Source organism: Eptesicus fuscus, chromosome 1 (genome assembly GCF_027574615.1).
Source record: "Eptesicus fuscus isolate TK198812 chromosome 1, DD_ASM_mEF_20220401, whole genome shotgun sequence".
Classification (NCBI taxonomy): domain Eukaryota; kingdom Metazoa; phylum Chordata; class Mammalia; order Chiroptera; family Vespertilionidae; genus Eptesicus; species Eptesicus fuscus.
This window is the reverse complement of record NC_072473.1, coordinates 95,479,270-95,496,964: the sequence shown is the minus strand read 5'-3', so window position 1 is coordinate 95,496,964 and position 17,695 is coordinate 95,479,270. Positions and strand designations below refer to the sequence as shown.

The 17,695-nt window shown below is 38.5% G+C and overlaps 1 pseudogene; it reads right to left on the bottom strand.

Moving 5' to 3' along the window:
* Window positions 1-6,002: 6,002 nt before the first annotated feature.
* On the bottom strand, window positions 6,003-12,823 carry LOC129149400 (ferritin heavy chain-like; annotated as a pseudogene).
* Window positions 12,824-17,695: the final 4,872 nt, after the last annotated feature.

The following is a 17,695-nucleotide window of genomic DNA, read 5'->3' as shown; positions in this document are numbered from 1 at the left end:
GTGGTTGTTCTAGTGGAGTTTACTCCCCATATATATAGTTTGTTCCCCTTTTCTCTCTTAGTATCGTTCTTGTCTCTCTTACTTTTTTTTCTTTTCTTTTTCTTTTCTTTTTTTTTCTTTTTCTTTTCTTTCTTTCTGCCCTTTTCTCAAGTTCAGATTCACACTCTTTGTTTTTTTGTTGTTGTTGTTCTTTCTTTTTACTCTCCCTCTTCCACTCCTATTCCCTAATTTGTCTTTCTCTGGTGGTTACCTTTATTGGAGATTATTAATATCGTGAATACAATTCTGTTCAGTGCCTTGTCTGTTGTTCCTGGTTGTGTTGTATTATATACCTTTAAATCAACGCCAGAGAGAGAAATCTATATAACCAGACATCCGGAGAAGAGAGGCCATGAGGAGACAAAGAAATAGCCCCCGGAAAGAGAAGCAGGCATCACCAGAAAAGGAAGTAAACGATTTAGAGGCAAACAACCTATCAGAGAAAGAATTCAGAGAAATGGTCATAAAGTGGCTGAAAAGGATGGAAGACAAATTCGACAATATGAGTAAGAACCAAGAAGAAATGAAGAAGAACCAAGAAGAAATGAAAAATGACATCGCTGCTGTAAAGAACTCAATAGAAAGCATCAAGAGTAGACTAGACGAAGCAGAGGACCGCATAAGTGAGCTAGAAGACAAGATGGAAAAAAATACCCAATTACAACAGCTTCTAGAAACAAAAATTAGAAAGATTGAGGAGAGCCTAAGGGAACTTCGGGACAACACAAAACAAAACAACATCAGGATAATAGGGGTGCCAGAAGGAAAGGAAACTGAGCAAGGAATAGAAAACCTGTTTGAAGAAATAATAACAGAAAACTTCCCTGATATAGGGAAGAAAAAACCCACACAAATCCAAGAAGCTCACAGAGTTCCAAGCAAAATGAACCCCAAAAGACCGACGCCAAGGCACATTATAATTAAGTTGGCAAACACCAACGACAAAGTAAGAATCTTACAAGCGGCCAGAGAGAGACAGACAGTTACATACAAAGGAACCCCCATCAGACTAGCAACTGATTTCTCAACAGAAACTCATCAGGCCAGAAGGGAATGGAATGAAATATACCAAGTCATGCAAAGGAAGGGTCTAAATCCAAGAATACTGTACCCAGCAAGGCTATCAATCAAAATTGAAGGTGAAATCAGGAGCTTTACAGACAAAAAAGGACTAAGAGAGTTTATCACCACCAAACCAGCAATGAAAGAAATGCTAAAGGGTCTGCTGTAAAAAAAAAAAAAAAAAGAAAGAAAGAAATAGGAAGCAAAGAAGGAACACAGGGGTATAGAATAAAAATGGCATCAAATAAGTACCTATCAATAATAACTTTAAATGTAAATGGATTGAATGCCCCAATCAAAAGACACAGGGTAACAGACTGGATAAGAAAACAAAACCCAGATATCTGCTGTCTACAGGAAACCCACCTCAAAAAAAAGGATGCACACAGACTGAGAGTAAAGGGATGGAAAAAGGTTTTCCAGGTGAATGGAAATGAAAAAAAAAAGCTGGGGTAGCAATACTTATATCTGACAAATTAGATCTCAAATTGAAGGACATAACAAGAGATAATGAAGGCCACTTCATAATACTAAAGGGAGAAATCCAACAAGAAGAAATAACTCTGGTAAACATATATGCACCCAATACAGGAGCACCAAGATACATTAAAAAACTCCTGGAAGATATCAAAGGAGAGATTCACAGCAATACAATCATAGTAGGAGACTTCAATACCCCACTATCACCATTGGACAAATCCTCTAAACAAAAAATCAGCAAAGAAACAGCAATCCTAAATGACTCACTAGAACAGATGGAATTAATCGACATCTTCAGAACATTTCACCCCAAAGCCACAGAATATACATTCTTCTCAAGTGCACATGGGTCATTTTCAAAGATAGACCATATGTTAGGACATAGGCAAAGTCTCTCCAAATTCAAGAAGATAGAAATCATATCAAGTATCTTCTCAGATCACAGTGGCATAAAACTGGAAATCAACTACAATAAAAACAACCCAAAGAAATCAAACACTTGGAGACTAAACAGCATGCTATTAAACCATGACTGGGTTACCAAAGACATCAAGGAAGAAATAAAAAACATCATGGCAACAAATGACAATGAAAACACAACAATCCAAAATCTATGGGACACAGCGAAAGCAGTCCTGAGAGAGAAGTTCATAGCTCTACAAGCCTACTGCAAAAAACAAGAAACAATGGTAATAAATTACCTAACCCAACAACTCAAAGAGTTAGAGAGAGAGCAACAAGATAAGCCCAGTGTAAGCAGAAGGAAAGAAATAATAAAGATCAGAGCGGAGATAAACGACATAGACACCAAAGAAAAAGATCAACAAAAAGATACAAAAGATCAACAAAACCAAGAGCTGGTTCTTTGAAAGGATAAACAAGATTGATGAACCTCTAGCCAAGCTCACCAAGAAGCAAAGAGAGAGGACCCAAATAAACAAAATCAGAAATGAAAGAGGTGAAATAACAACAGACCCCGACGAAATACAAAGGATTGTTACAAAATACTACGAACAACTCTATTCCAACAAACTGGACAACCTAGAGGAAATCTACATATTCCTAGAAAAATACAACCTTCCAAAACTCAATCAGGAAGAATCTAAGCAGCTCAACATGCCAGTATCTATGGAAGAAATTGAAGCAGTCATCAAAAAGCTTCCGGCAATCAAAAGCCCGGGGCCAGATGGCTTCACAGGAGAGTTTTACCAAACTTTCAAGGAAGAACTAAAACCTATCCTCCTCAGACTATTCCAAAAAATTCAAGAGGAAGGAACACTTCCAGGCTCCTTCTATGAAGCCAGCATCACCCTAATACCAAAACCAGATAAAGACAACACAATGAAAGAGAATTACAGGCCAATATCCCTCATGAACATTGATGCCAAAATCCTCAACAAAATTCTAGCAAATCGGCTCCAGCAGTACATCAGAAAGATCATACACCATGACCAAGTAGGATTTATCCCAGGAATGCAAGGATGGTACAATATCCACAAATCAATAAACGTGATACATCACATAAACAAACAACAATGTGGTACCATCTCACACCTGTCAGAATGGCTATCATCAACAAATCAACAAACGATAAGTGTTGGCGAGGATGCGGAGAAAAAGGAACCCTCGTGCACTGCTGGTGGGAATGCAGACTGGTGCAGCCACTGTGGAGAACAGTGTGGAGTTTCCTCAAAAAACTGAAAATGGAACTCCCATTTGACCCAGTAATCCCACTCCTGGGAATATATCCGAAGAAACTAGAAACACCAATCGGAAAGGATATATGCACCACTATGTTCATAGCAGCACAATTTACAATAGCTAAGATTTGGAAACAGCCTAGGTGCCCATCAGCAGATGATTGGATCGGAAAACTGTGGTACATCTACAGAATGGAATACTATGGTGCCATAAAAAAGAAAGAATTCTCATCATTTGCAGCAACCTGGATGGAATTGGAGAACATTATGCTAAGTGAAATAAGCCAGTCAATGAAAGAAAAATACCACATGATCTCACTCATTTAGGGATAGTAAAGAACATTATAAACTGATGAACAAAAAGACAGATACAGAGACAGTAAAGCATCAAACAGACTTTCAAATTACAGGGGGAAAGTTAGGGAGAGGTGGGGGAGTTATGAAATCAAACGAAGGACTTGTATGCATGCATATAAGCATAAACAATGGACGCAAAACTCTGGGGGGGGAGGGCATGTGTGGGTGTGGGGTGGGGGGGTAATGGTAAGATATGTACACTTATAATACCTCAATAAAAAATATTAAAAAAAAGAAATAGTTTTGTGTGTTTTGTAATATATAACCTACATACATATAATTTCATTTCTTAAACAACTAATTACCAGTCTATTATTCCTAGTGCTTGCTCTGATTTGGTGATTAGGAATATCACTTCATATCACTTCCCCCTTTTATAGGTTATAAAATTGATTACAATGTTCATAAACAACAGTTGTCACAAATATACAAAAATATGTTATATATTTTAATTAAATATGTCACATATTTATAATAAATCAGTTAGGACAGATAGGAAACATACTGTTTTTATGTAATCCAAAATTTAGAATTTAAAAGATTTCTAAGATTATGTTCTTCAGAAATGTACAGACCAGGGACAGGAGATAAAAAATAAAGGAGAGCGGACTTACTTGCAATGAATTATTTTATTTTCAGATAACAAACTTCTCCATCATTTCCCTATTTTTCTTGGTTTTCATATCTGTAAATATACCAAATGTAGTAATTTTATAAGCATGTCAAATTATAAATAATGTCTCCTAAAACTCCTAAACCAACAAAGTACTTTTTAATCTCTAACCAGTACTAAAATACTACATACATTTTCATTTTCCCCTGATTATTAACTGGTTGCCAGTAATTGACAAAATTTTATAGTGGGGCTTATATAGATTTTCTAAATACTCAGAGAAAGGCAGCGGTGATTATTTCTTCCAAAACTGCCAGTGTTGCTTTCTTTGGGTCTCTTTAGGCACAAGATGGAGAGTTCTAGCAGGAAAAGTAGTGAGGCAACTCCGAGCTTCCTAGCACACTTAGTTGCGCTGTCTGCAGAACATTTTTTTGTATGCAGATATAACTCCTGCTCTGTGTGTGCTTATTTATTTAAACTTTTTGTATATGTTGTTAATAAAAAGGATCTAAAATTAATATTAAAAATGGCTGGACTCTTCCTCTCTGAAATCAATAAAAATATATTTTCCGGGCACCCACCCTGTTCTCTGTACTTTTTTCAAGAAACACATTCACATTGCTGCTCAGATTTTGAAATTTACTATAATTGTCAGTTCAAAGAAAAAAAAGTGGCTGGAATGTCAAGCTGACACATATCCCTAAACATAGAATTATGCATGTGAGGTCACTACTCCAATGCATGAGTACTGGGCTCAATTAAACGTCAGGTGAGGCTAAGGTACACACTCTCCTCCAGGTACAAGGGACAGTTATAGAGCAAGAATAAGAGGGTGTGCAGTTCATATCCTGGTGATAAAACACCATTTAGTGCTGAGACATATTTTAAATACTTTCATCTGAATTTTAATAAACAGAAGGAACTTCATAAGGCAACATGTTACAATGTTTATGGTTGTAGTTTTAGCCATGAAATGAAAACCTCTAATGGAGTCATTATGGAAAACAAATTTGGCTGTTTTGAAATGTCCAGGGACTACCTTACAGATAAGCACTGAGGTATCTCATATACACTGAGTGGCCAGATTATTATGATCTCTGAATGCATAATAATCTGCCACTAAGTATATATATATATATATATATATATATTATTATATATGTATATATGTGTATCTATATATCTATATATCTATATATCTATATCTATATCTATATATCTATATATATATATATATATTAGAAGCCCGGTGCATGAATTTATGCATGTATGCATGGGTGGGGTTTGGCCAGCCAGCCTGGCCAGGGGGAGGGGACATGGGTGATTGGCTGGCCTGCCTGCTGGTCGAACTCTTGGTCAAGGGGACAATTTGCATATTAGCCTTTTATTATATAGGATTTACACTGAGTGGCCAGATTATTATGCATTCAGAGATCATAATAATCTGGCCACTCAGTGTATATTTTAAAGGATGCTGCCAGAACAAGATATTTTAGGAAAATAATTTTGCCAAGTAGTGAAGATTTAAGCTGGTTGAAAATCCAATTCATAGTTTAACTCCAAATTTAGCATCTTCCAATTCAGGAATTCTAGCAGTTGCTATGTCTTTTTTTGGGGTTGGTACAAAATTACTTTATTTGAAGGAATAGTACAAATGAAAGACATGACTGGATGATTTGGTACAAGTTATAGAAAAGGTAAAGGTATCTCCAACATGCAGTACTGCTTTGGTGATCAGAGCAGCCTATGGCTTAACTCTCATCACTGTCTCCCAGGGTGTGCTTGTCAAAGAGAAACTCTGCCATGCCAGTTTCAGGGGCCCCCATCCTGCACAAGTTGGTTATGTGGTCACCCAATTCATTGATGAATTTCACCTGGTTATTCAGGTAGTGAGTCTCAATGAAGTCACACAAATGAGGGTCATTTTTGTCAGTGGCCAGGTTGTGCAAGTCCAGTAGTGACTGACTCACAATTTTTCCCAAGTGGAAAGCACACTCCATTGCACTCCCAGTCATCACCATCGAGTTTCTTGATATCCTGAAGGAAGATTCGGCCACCTCGCTGGTTCTGCAGCTTCATCATTTTCTTTTCTTTCTTTTTTTTGTATTCTTTTTTTAATTATTATTTTTATTGAGGTATTATATGTGTACATATCTTACCATTTCCCCCACCCACCCCACTCCCATATATGTCCTCACCCCCCAGAATTTGCATCCATTGGATATGCTTATATGCATGCATACAAGTCCTTTGGTTGATCTCTTATCTTCCCCACCTATCCCTAGCCTTCCTGCTGTACTTTGACAGACTGTTTGATGCTTTACTGACTCTGTATCTATCCTTTTGTTCAACAGTTTATAATGTTCTTTATTATCCATAAATGAGTGAGATCATGTGGTATTTTTCTTTCATTGACTGGCTTATTTCACTCAGCATAATGTTCTCCAATTCCATCCAGGTTGCTGCAAATGGTAAGAATTCCTTCTTTTTTATGACAGCATAGTATTCCATTGTGTAGATGTACCATAGTTTTCTGATCCATTCATCAGCTGATGAGCACCTAGGCTGTTTCCAGATATTAGCTATTGTAAATTGTGCTGCTATGAACATAGGGGTGCATATATCCTTTCTTATTGGTGTTCCCAGTTTCTTAGGATATATTCCTAGGAGTGGGATTACTGGGTCAAATGGGAGATCCATTTTCAGTTTTTTGAGGAAACTCCATAGTGTTCTCCACAGCCAATCTGCATTCACACCAGCAGTGCAGGAGGGTTCCTTTTTCTCTGCATCCTCGCCAACAATTGTCGCTTGTTGATTTGTTGATGGTTGCCATTCTGACAGGTGTGAGATGGTACCGCATTGTTGTTTTGATTTGCACCTCTCGGATAATTAGTGACGTTGAACATGTTTTCATGTGTCTCTTGGCCTTCCTTCTGTCTTCTTTTGAAAAGATTCTATTTAGGTCCATTGCCCATTTTTTATTGGATCATCTATCTTCCTTTTATTAAGTTATATAAGGTGCCTGTAGATGCTGGAGATTAAATCTTTATCAGTGATAACATTTGCAAATATGTTGTCCCATACAGTGGGCTTTCTTGTTGTTTTGTTGATAGTTTCTTTTGCTGTAAAAAAGCTTTTTATTTTGATGTAGTCCCATTTGTTTATTTTCTCTTTAGCTTCCATTGCCGTAGGGGCAGTATCGGTGAAGAAGTTCTTTTGGCATATGTCTGAGATTTTGCTGCCTGAGGATTCCTCTAGTATTTTTATGGTTTCCTGTCTTATGTTTAAGTCCTGTATTCATTTTGAGTTTATTTTTGTGTATGGTGTAAGTTGGTGATCTAGCTTCATTTTTTTGCATGTATCTGTCCAATTTTCCCAACACCATTTATTGAAGAGACTGTCTTGACTCCATTGTATGTTCATGCCTCCTTTGTCAAATATTAATTAAGCATAGTGGTTTGGGTCAATATCTGGGGGGTTCTCTATTTTGTTCCATTGATCTATATGTCTGTTCTTGTGCCAGAACCAGGCTGTATTGAGAATAGTGGCTTTGTAATACAGCTTGAAATCTGGTATGGAGATCCCACTTACTTTATTCTTCTTTCTCAGGATTTCTGTGGCTATTCAGGGTCTTTATTTATTCCAGATGAATTTTTGGAGAGTTCTTTCAAGGTCTGTGAAATATGCCGTTGGTATTTTAATGGGGAGTGCATTGAATCTATAGATTGCTTTGGGTAGTATGGACATTTTAATGATATTGATTCTACCAATCCATGAACATGGTATGTTCTTCCATCTGTTTACGTCTTCCTCTATCTTTTTTCAGTGTCCTGTAGTTTTCCGCATATAGGTCTTTTACCTCCTTAGTTAGGTTTATTCCTAGGTATCTTAATTTTTTTGGTGCGATGGTAAATGGGATTGCCTTTTTAGTCTCTCTTTCTGTAAGTTCACTATTTGTGTATAGAAAGGCCATAGATTTCTTGGCATTAATTTTGTATCCTGCTACATTGACAAATTCATTTATTAAGTCTATGAGTTTTTTGATGGATTCTTTCAGATTTTTTATGTACAATACCATGTCGTCTGCAAATAAAGACAGCTTTACTTGTTCTTTTCCAATTTGGATGCCTTTTATTTCTTCTTCTTGTCTAATTGCAATGGCTAATACTTCCAGTACTATGTCAAACAGGAGTGGTGAGAGTGGGCATCCCTGTCTTGTTCCTGTTCTTAGGGGAAATGTTTTTAGTTTTTGTCCATTGAGTATGATGTTTGCTGTGGGTTTATCATACATCGCTTTTATTATGTTGAGGTATGAGCCTTCTATTCCCACCTTGTTGAGAGTTTTTATCAAAAAAGGGTGTTGAATTTTGTCAAATGCTTTTTCTGCATCAATTGATATCACTATATGGTTTTTATCTCTTAATTTGTTTATGTGATGTATCACGTTTATTGATTTGCGAATATTGTACCATCCTTGCATCCTGGGATAAATCCTACTTGGTCGTGGTGTATGATCTTTCTGATGTACTGCTGGATTCGATTTGCTAGAATTTTGTTGAGGATTTTGGCATCTATGTTCATGAGGGATATTGGTCTATAATTTTCTTTCATTGTGTTATCTTTATCTGGTTTTGGTATTAGGGTGATGCTGGCTTCATAGAAGGAGCTTTGAAGTGTTCCTTCCTCTCTAATTTTTTGGAATAGTCTGAGGAGGATAGGTTTTAGTTCTTCCTTGAATGTTTGGTAAAACTCTCCTGTGAAGCCGTCAGGTCCTGGGCTTTTGTTTGCCGGAAGCTTTTTGATGACTGCTTCAATTTTGTCCATAGTTACTGGGCTGTTGAGCTGTTTAGATTCTTCCTGATTGATTTTTGGAAGGGTATATTTTTCTAGGAATATGTCCATTTCCTCCAGATTGTCCAGTTTGTTGGAATAGAGTTGTTCGTAGTATTTTGTAACAATCCTTTTTATCTCAGCAGGGTGTGTTGTTATTTCACCTCTTTCATTTCTGATTTTGTTTATTTGGGTCCTCTCTCTTTGCTTCTTGGTGAGCCTGGCTAGAGGTTCATCAATCTTGTTTATCCTTTCAAAGAACCAGCTCTTGGTTTTGTTGATCTTTTGTATTGTTTCTTTGGTCTGTATGTCGTTTATCTCCACTCTGATCTTTGTTATTTCCTTCCTTCTGGTTACACTGGGCTTTTCTTGCTGCTCTTTTTCTAACTCTTTGAGTTGTAGGGTTAGGTAATTTATTACCATTGTTTCTTGTTTTTTGCAATAGGCTTGTAGAGCTATGAACTTCCCTCTCAAGACTGCTTTCGCTGTGTGCCATAGATTTTGGATTGTTGTGTTTTCATTGTCATTTGTTGCCATGATGTTTTTTATTTCTTCCTTGATCTCTCTGGTGACCCAGTCTTTGTTTAATAGCATGCTGTTTAGTCTCCATGTGTTTGATTTCTTTGGATTATATTTATTGTAGTTGATTTCCAGTTTTATGCCACTGTGATCTGAGAAGATGCTTGATATGATTTCTATCTTCTTGAATTTGAAGAGACTTTGCCTGTGACCCAGCATATGGTCTACATTTGAAAATGACCCATGTGCACTTGAGAAGAATGTATATTCCGTGGCTTTGGGGTGAAATGTTCTGAAGATGTCAATTAATTCCATCTGGTCTAGTGAGTCATTTAGGATTGCTGTTTCTTTGCTGATTTTTTGTTTAGAGGATTTGTCCAATGGTGATAGTGGGGTATTAAAGTCTCCTACTATGATGGTATTGCTATTAATCTCTCCCTTGATATCCTCCAGGAGTTTTTTTTTATGTATTTGGGTGCTCCTATATTGGGTGCGTATATGTTTACCAGAATTATTTCTTCTTGTTGGAATTCTCCCTTTAGTATTATGAAGTGGCCTTCCTTATCTCTTGTTATGGCATTTACTTTGAGGTCTATTTTGTCAGATATAAGTATTGCTATCCCAGCTTTTTTTCATTTCCATTTGCCTGAAAGATATTTTTCCATCCCTTCACTTTCAATCTGTTTGAATCTCTTGTTCTTAGGTGGGTCTCTTGTAGACAGCATATATATGGTTCCTGTTTTTTTATCCATTCAGCCACTCAATGTCTTTTGATTGGAGAATTAATCCATTTACATTTAAAGTTGTTACTGAAAGGTATTTGTTTGTAGTCATATCTATTTTTGTGTCTGTATTCCTTCTTACCTGTTTATTTCTTCTTTTTACAGTATTCCCTTTAGCATTTCTTGCATTGCTGGTTTGGTGGTTGATAAACTCCCTGAGCCTATTTTTTTGTGTTCGAAGCACCTGATTTCCCCTTCAATTTTGATTGATAGCCTTGCTGGATATAGTATTCTTGGATTCAGTCCTTTGCTTTGCAACACTTTGTATACCTCCTTCCATTCTCTTCTAGCTTGTTGTGTTTCTGTTGAGTAATCATTTGACAATCTGATGGGTGTTCCTTTGTAGGTAACTCTCTGTCTCTCTCTTGCTGCCTTTAAGATTCTCTCTTTATCATTTATATTTGCCATTGAAATTATGACATGTCTTGGTGTGGGTCTTTTGGGGTTGATCCTGATTGGGACTCTCTGTACTTGTGTAACTTTTATCTTTCCCATATCCGGGAAGTTTTCTGTCATTATTTCTTCAAATAGATTTTCTAATCCCTGCTGCTCTTTTTGTCCTTCTGGCAGCCCTATTATACGCATGTTATTTCGTTTCATGTTGTCCCGAAGCTTCCTTAGACTTTCCTCCTGCTTTTTAATTTTTTTCTCTAATTTCTGTTCAGATTGAGCTTGTTTCTGTACCTGATCTTCTAACTCACTAATTCGGTCCTCTGCTTCTTCTAGTCTACTGTTGAAACTTTCCATGGTGTTGTTGATTGTAGCTATATCACTTTTCATTTCTTCCTGATTCTTGCATAATTTGTTGATTTTATCATCCATCTGATGTATAAATTCCATGACCATTACTCTGAACTCCTTTTCGGTCATGTTGCAGGCTTCAGTTTCACTAATTTCCTTTCTTGGCGACTCCTCATTTTCCTTCTTCTGTGAATTGTTTCATCTCCCCATTCTGACGATCACCAGAAAGCTCAAGCTTCAGTTTGCGTGGACCTGGGCTGTGTGCTGTGGGTACTTTGCTCCACCCGAGTTTCACTGAAGTGCTCTGACACTAGGACGTGTGGCTGCAATTGGTTGGTGGGAACCAGGCTTGCCCAGGGTCAGTGTCCCCGGTGTTCCATGTGGTCTCGTGTGCACACTTAGAATCAGGGGCCCTGTCTGCACCACACTGTTGGTATGTGCAGAAAATGAGTTCCTTAGCATGTGCCAGGAGTCATAGTTTCCCTGTGTCTGCACCAAGAATCGAGTGTCAGAGTCTCTGTTGCCTCGTGCGGTTTCTCGTTGAAAATCAGGATCCCTGTGTGTGCATATACCACAACTGGAGTCACTGGCTCATAGTGTGAATGTGCTGTGAGTCAGGGATCCCAGGCAGCTGTGTCCAGCGTGCCAAATTCCCTGAAGTGGAGCTGTGTCCTGTGTGTGCTCTCTCTACTGAGCCAAACCGGCCAGGGCTTCTCACACTCTCAAATTCCTGAAGGGTAGCTGCCTCTGTGCACTCTCCCAGATTTCCTGAAGAGGGGCGGAGTCCGTCCTGCGCACCAAATTCCCCAAAGGGGAGCCCCTGTGTGCGCGCTCTAAGATTCCCTGAAGGGGAGCTGTGTCCCGGAAGCCAAATTCCCCAAAATTCCCTGAAGGGGAGCCTTCTGTGCGTGCTGTCATATTTTCCCAAAGGGGAGCTGCGTCTGTCCTGTGCGCGCAAAATTCCCTAAAGGGGAGCGCCTCCCTGCCTGGGCGCTCTGCAGCTTGGGCGAGGTGTGGGTCTATCAGTTACTATGGTGCTATCTGAGAGTCTGCAGGGAGGGCGATAGGCTCTTTGACTCACGGAAATCTGCTGCTGGGAAGTCTGGATTCTTGCTGTCTGTTGGTCTGAAGCTGTGATAGCAGTTCTCTGTCCCCAGTGGCTGTAGGGTCCTGGTTTGTGTCTGAAGCCAGGATCCTAGTTTCAGGCAGCTCTGTTTCTCAAGATGGCGTGGTCTCTGCATCCGCACCAGCCGCGGAGAAGTGTCTGCTTTGTGCGCGGGGCTCCGCCGTCTAGGACTGCCCAGTTAGGCAGCTCCTTGGAAGACTTGCAGAATCTAACTGACCCTAGCTCATACACACACACACACACACACACACACACACACACACACACCACACGTCTACACTCTCCTCCATGGGTTCCTCACTCACACTCTCTCCCTACCTTCCTGCCAGTCGCCATCTTTTTTTTTTTTTTCCAGCAGCTTCATCATTTTCTCGGCATGTTCCCTCTCCTCATCAGATTGGTGAAGAAAATATTTGGCAAAGTTCTTCAAAGCCACATCATCATGGTCAAAGTAGTAAGACATGGACAGGTAGATGTAGGAAGCATAGAGCTGCAGGTTGATCTGGCAGTTGATGGCGGCCTCCAAATCCTGGTGGTAGTTCTGGTGCACCTGCGAGGTGGACCCAGTCTTCATGGTGGGCAGCTGAGGAGAGGCGACTGTGTAGCACTGGAGCGGAGGCAGGGGGCCTTGGGTCATCTGGGCATCAGAGGTGCTGTGAGGAGGGCGCTGTGAGGGGGCAAAAGACTGGCCTGGTGGTGTCTGCAGTGCAAGCACCAGATTCTGTCCAAGCACTATTAAAGCAGGAAACCACGGCTGCTCTCCATGAAGACTCTGTTATATCTTTTTGGTGATTCAACTTCCAAAGAAGCATTTCCTCTGTAGAAGGCAATGTATCAAAATGGTTAAAGAGCACAGATTGTGGCACCAAACCTGCTGTATCACCTTGAGTACAATTCTTAACCTCTGTTGTCTGAATTTCTTTCCTTACCTGTGAGAAATGGTGACTTTAGAAACAACTACCTTATGGGATTCTTATGAGAATTAAATAAATATACATGAAGTCTTTAGAAAAATACCTAGTACATAAGAAATAGTATGAACAGTAGCTATTATTGTTATTACCACTTAGTGTTCAAGGTTTTGAATAATTTTAGTTGAAATGTATGCTGGGATTTTGAAGCAATTAAAAAATGTCATTTACAGTTACCATATTTTTCCAGATATAAGATGCTATTTTTTTCTAAAATTGTTAAACTAAAAACTGAGGGGCATCTTATACACAGAAGTCAGGGGAGGAGGGAGCTTCATGGGTGGGTAGCTGCCCATACCTTGTCAAACAGGCTTCCTTGATTCATGAGCCTTATTGTTACTGACATCAGCTGATGCCGTGATTGGAGGTGGAGGTGGAGAGTGCACAGATGCAACAGGGACCAGAGCATTCTGAACCCATAAAGATGTCAAAAAATAAAAAAAGATAAGTACCAGTAAGCGATTGTCTTACTCTGCAAAATTCAAACTGAATGTAATCAGCTATGCAAAAGAGCATGGAAATAGAGCTGCAGAAAGACAATTTGGACTTCCTCCCACTGTGTATATGATCAGACAGTGGGGGAGAAAACAGGAAGAACAACTCCTTAATATGCCATAAAAGAAGAAGGCTTTAACAGGAAAACCAGCAAAATGCTTAAAATAGTGATTTCTTAATTTTGGGTTGGAAAAGTGTGTGTGGGGGAAGGGGCGTCTTATACACGAAAAAATACGGTACTTATCTCTTTGTTTTGTTTTTGTTTTTTAATTTCTTTATTGATTAAGGTATCACATATTTGTCCTCATTCCCCCATTCCATCCCACACCCCTCCCCACACACGCTCCTGTTAGGTGGAGGCATGGGGGAAAGACCACAGCCATGCAAGCACCCGCAAGGTAGATGGTGATGAAGATAACTGGCAGATAACTGGCCTCTTCCCAGAACCTTGCTAGCCTTCCCAAACCCCTGCCCGAGGCAGGAATTCCACATCTCTCATGCTCTCCACCCTCCCCTCACCAAATGGCTGTATAAAGGAAGTACCTAAGCCCCTGTTTTGGCGCGAACTCCCCTGGCCCACTCTCGGACCGGTGAGTTTCGCCTGGGAGCGCAAGATTAAAACCTCCCCCCTTTCCATGGCCTGGACTCTGTGTCTTGTTTCCTGCGTCGCAAACCTTTCAGCTCCCACCCCCTTGTTGTCCTTAACCGCTGGTTAGGCTCATATGCTTGCACACAAGTCCTTTGGTTGATCTCTCTCTTTTACCCCCACCCTTCCCTACCCTCCCCCTGAGGCCCGACAGTCTGATCCATGCCTCCTTGTTTCTGGGTCTGTTCTTGTTCATCAGTCTATGTTGTTCATTATTTTTGAATTATAATTTTGCTGATACTAAGCTACTAAAAGAAGTCCAAGAATAGATAGATATTAAGTCAAATGTCAGTTTAATTGACAACCATAACCCCAGATTTCAAAATTTCATGTACATGCAGTTTTTGTTCTTGTTATTAACTGACTTGATAAGTAAATAGTTATACCTTTGCACTTACACCATATGCTTCTACTAATGAAATCAGTTCAATATATTAAAGTTTCATGTAAGATTATGTTTTTGAAAATTCCACTGATTAAAAAAAATGATTTAAGGCTCATCTAAAGAAAATAATATCTCTTTTACTGTGATAATAGTGATAATAGTAATAGCATTATTTTTATAAAGTATGACTTTACCTGTGATCTCATTTGTTACAACAGCATAGTAATACAGGTAGGACAGGAATTATAATTTCTGTTTTACTGATGAGGAAATTAAAGCTTCAAAGGTAAAATGCCTTCCTCAGAGTCACAAGGCTATTGTGGCTCAAAGCCAGGATTCCAATCCAACTATTAATTCCTCATTCATCATTTTCACTTGATCTGCTTTGCAATAAGCATGCCTAAATAGCCCTGTTCTGAACTTGGGGACCCTTTTTCTTGGGTGCCTTTGATGCATAGTGCATAGTGTGTGGGGGGAGGCACTAAGGCCTCTTTCCCTTCTTACATGAAGGTGATTCTTGGTGCTCTTTAGATTCTGATTGCCCAGTTCAGTGAATTGGGAGGTGCTACACTGGACTTGAATGATAATCTGAACCTAAGATGAAAAGTTAATTAGGCCTTTCGATACCTAATGAGGTTTCACATAATTTATCACCAGTAGAGAGCACTATAAGATTAGAATTAATGTTAGGTCTTGCATGAAGAGAGAATTGTTTGTATCATGAATGTATTACAAAAGCAAAGTTAAAGTGATTTATTTTAAGCAAGCATGATCTGCCCTTGTAATAGTAGATCATTTCCATCAGTTCAATCTTTAGAGAGCAGTCATCCAAAACTTGCATTTAAATCTAGTATCAATATTAAAAGGAATAGGCATTACTTGCTTGCCAAAGTTAAATCGAAGAGGTTCAATTCTTAATAAAAATCCAGGCTTTCCTGCTTTCTCCTGAATATCTTGCTTCCAAACCACTGTTGGGGTTTTTATATCTTAGAGTTTCTTCTCCTTCCCAGCTCCTATGTTGTATGTGAGTAGGACTCCACACCTACAGAATAGGCTCTAACATCAATTATTCAAAAATATTATGAGGCTCTATTCTGATACCCTTTATTACTCTTGTTTGGGATTTGTGCCTGTTGGGTTTTCTTAAAACATTTTTCTGGCTGTAAATATAAAATTGAGCTTCATTTCATAAGTAGCCTTCAGTGTATTCTTTGTGTTCATATAGTTTAGAGACATGCAGTAAATACAAATCAGTGCCAACAGTCAATGGACTAAAATATTGGCATTTAGTTGTAACTAGTTTATAGTATTTTACTAGTCTCAATACTCAGATGCATCATACAATTACTTTCGTGCTGTGGAAAGCTTTGCAATAGATCTGCCTTATAGATAGATTAGATAGATGCATTTACACTTCATATGTTTTCTGGTGTTTGTTTTTTTTTCTTCCATTTTGTCTGTTCCTCAAAATAGCTGTATTAAAAAAAAAGATTCTTCCCCCACAGCCATTTTGTTCTCTGATTTCATCCTGCCATGAAGTCTCAATGTGAAATTGGTGATAGCATGATTGATCATTTAGCTAACAGCAAAATCATGAGTATGGAGTAAAACTTTAGCTTCACATGCAGTAAGAGGAGAAGCTGGAATGCAAAGGTATTAAAATACAAATATCTCAAACAAAAACAGAGGTAACATGAGAGCTCTGTTTGAATAAGTCTTTTCTCTCTGATAAATGTGCTGTCCATTTCAGTTTGTTTCAGTACACATATTTTTGTATAAATACTACATTTATTGAAAAATGCTCTCTTCCTTCACCCCCTCCTCTATCACAGTAGTAAAATAATGCTCCTGTTTCTCCTCCTTGCAAAATGAGCCTTCGAGTGCTCTCTCCTGTAAGTCCTTAGTGACTTACTTGCCTGAATGAGGAAGGGGCATGTCTGTGGTAATATTGCATGCTGGATGAATCCCTTTTAGATTAAATTCACAACCAGGTTTCTGTTTATACAGGTGCCAGTAGGTGAACTTGCTTTCATAGTCAGAAGTTAGCTAGCTTAGCTAATCAGGTTCTCTGCACATGAAGGTGAGGATTTAGAATTTTAAAAAGTGCCACGAAGCAGACTGCCCCCATGAAGATCAGGTTTGCAAAACATAGGTTCTATTGTTTTATTTCCCCAAAGGGGCTCTAGCTACACTTTCAGCAGTATATTGTGCCATATGCCCATAGTTTCTATTTAATACCAAGTCCATTAACAAGGATTTTTATGGCCTCCAACAGGGCTTTCAATTGGGGGTTGTTGTTTTTAATTTTGCTTTTCATGAAAGGATTGACATTTTAAGGCTACTGTGAAAGTTAATTTACTAACAGTGATAGATAACATCTATGAAATACAAAATACATTTATTTAGAAAGTATTCATGTGAGCATATACATATCAGAAGAATGTAGGATAAAAAGTTTCAAATTATTTGTTTTAAATATCCAATGAAAGAATGAATATGAATGTCCTTTATATTATCTAGAGTGCCACCATGGCAAGATAGTATGTTTATAATGATTTTTCAAATATTACACATTTTGAATCTATTATTTGGGGCAGACAATTTTATGTATACATGAGTGCCTCTGAAGTGAAGGTGTGAACAGAGATTAACTAATAAGCTGAAATGACAAATGCTAGGCACTTGGACTCAGTCTGTGTGAAGAAAGGGATTAAGGAAATCTGGACAGTATCATGAGGCTTTCTCTATGTTACCCTTTCTAATTCACTTTCCTTCTTGTTCAGTCTTTAGTAATTGCTTACCATTTTTGTTTATTTTTATTGTCTCATTTCCCAGTTGTGCTTATAAATGATAAATGAAAAGCATGAGCATAGAAACATATCAGAAGCTTCCATCACTGAGCAGAAGCTCTCAGATTTGTGGTGTGATTTACTTGTTTCTTTTATATAA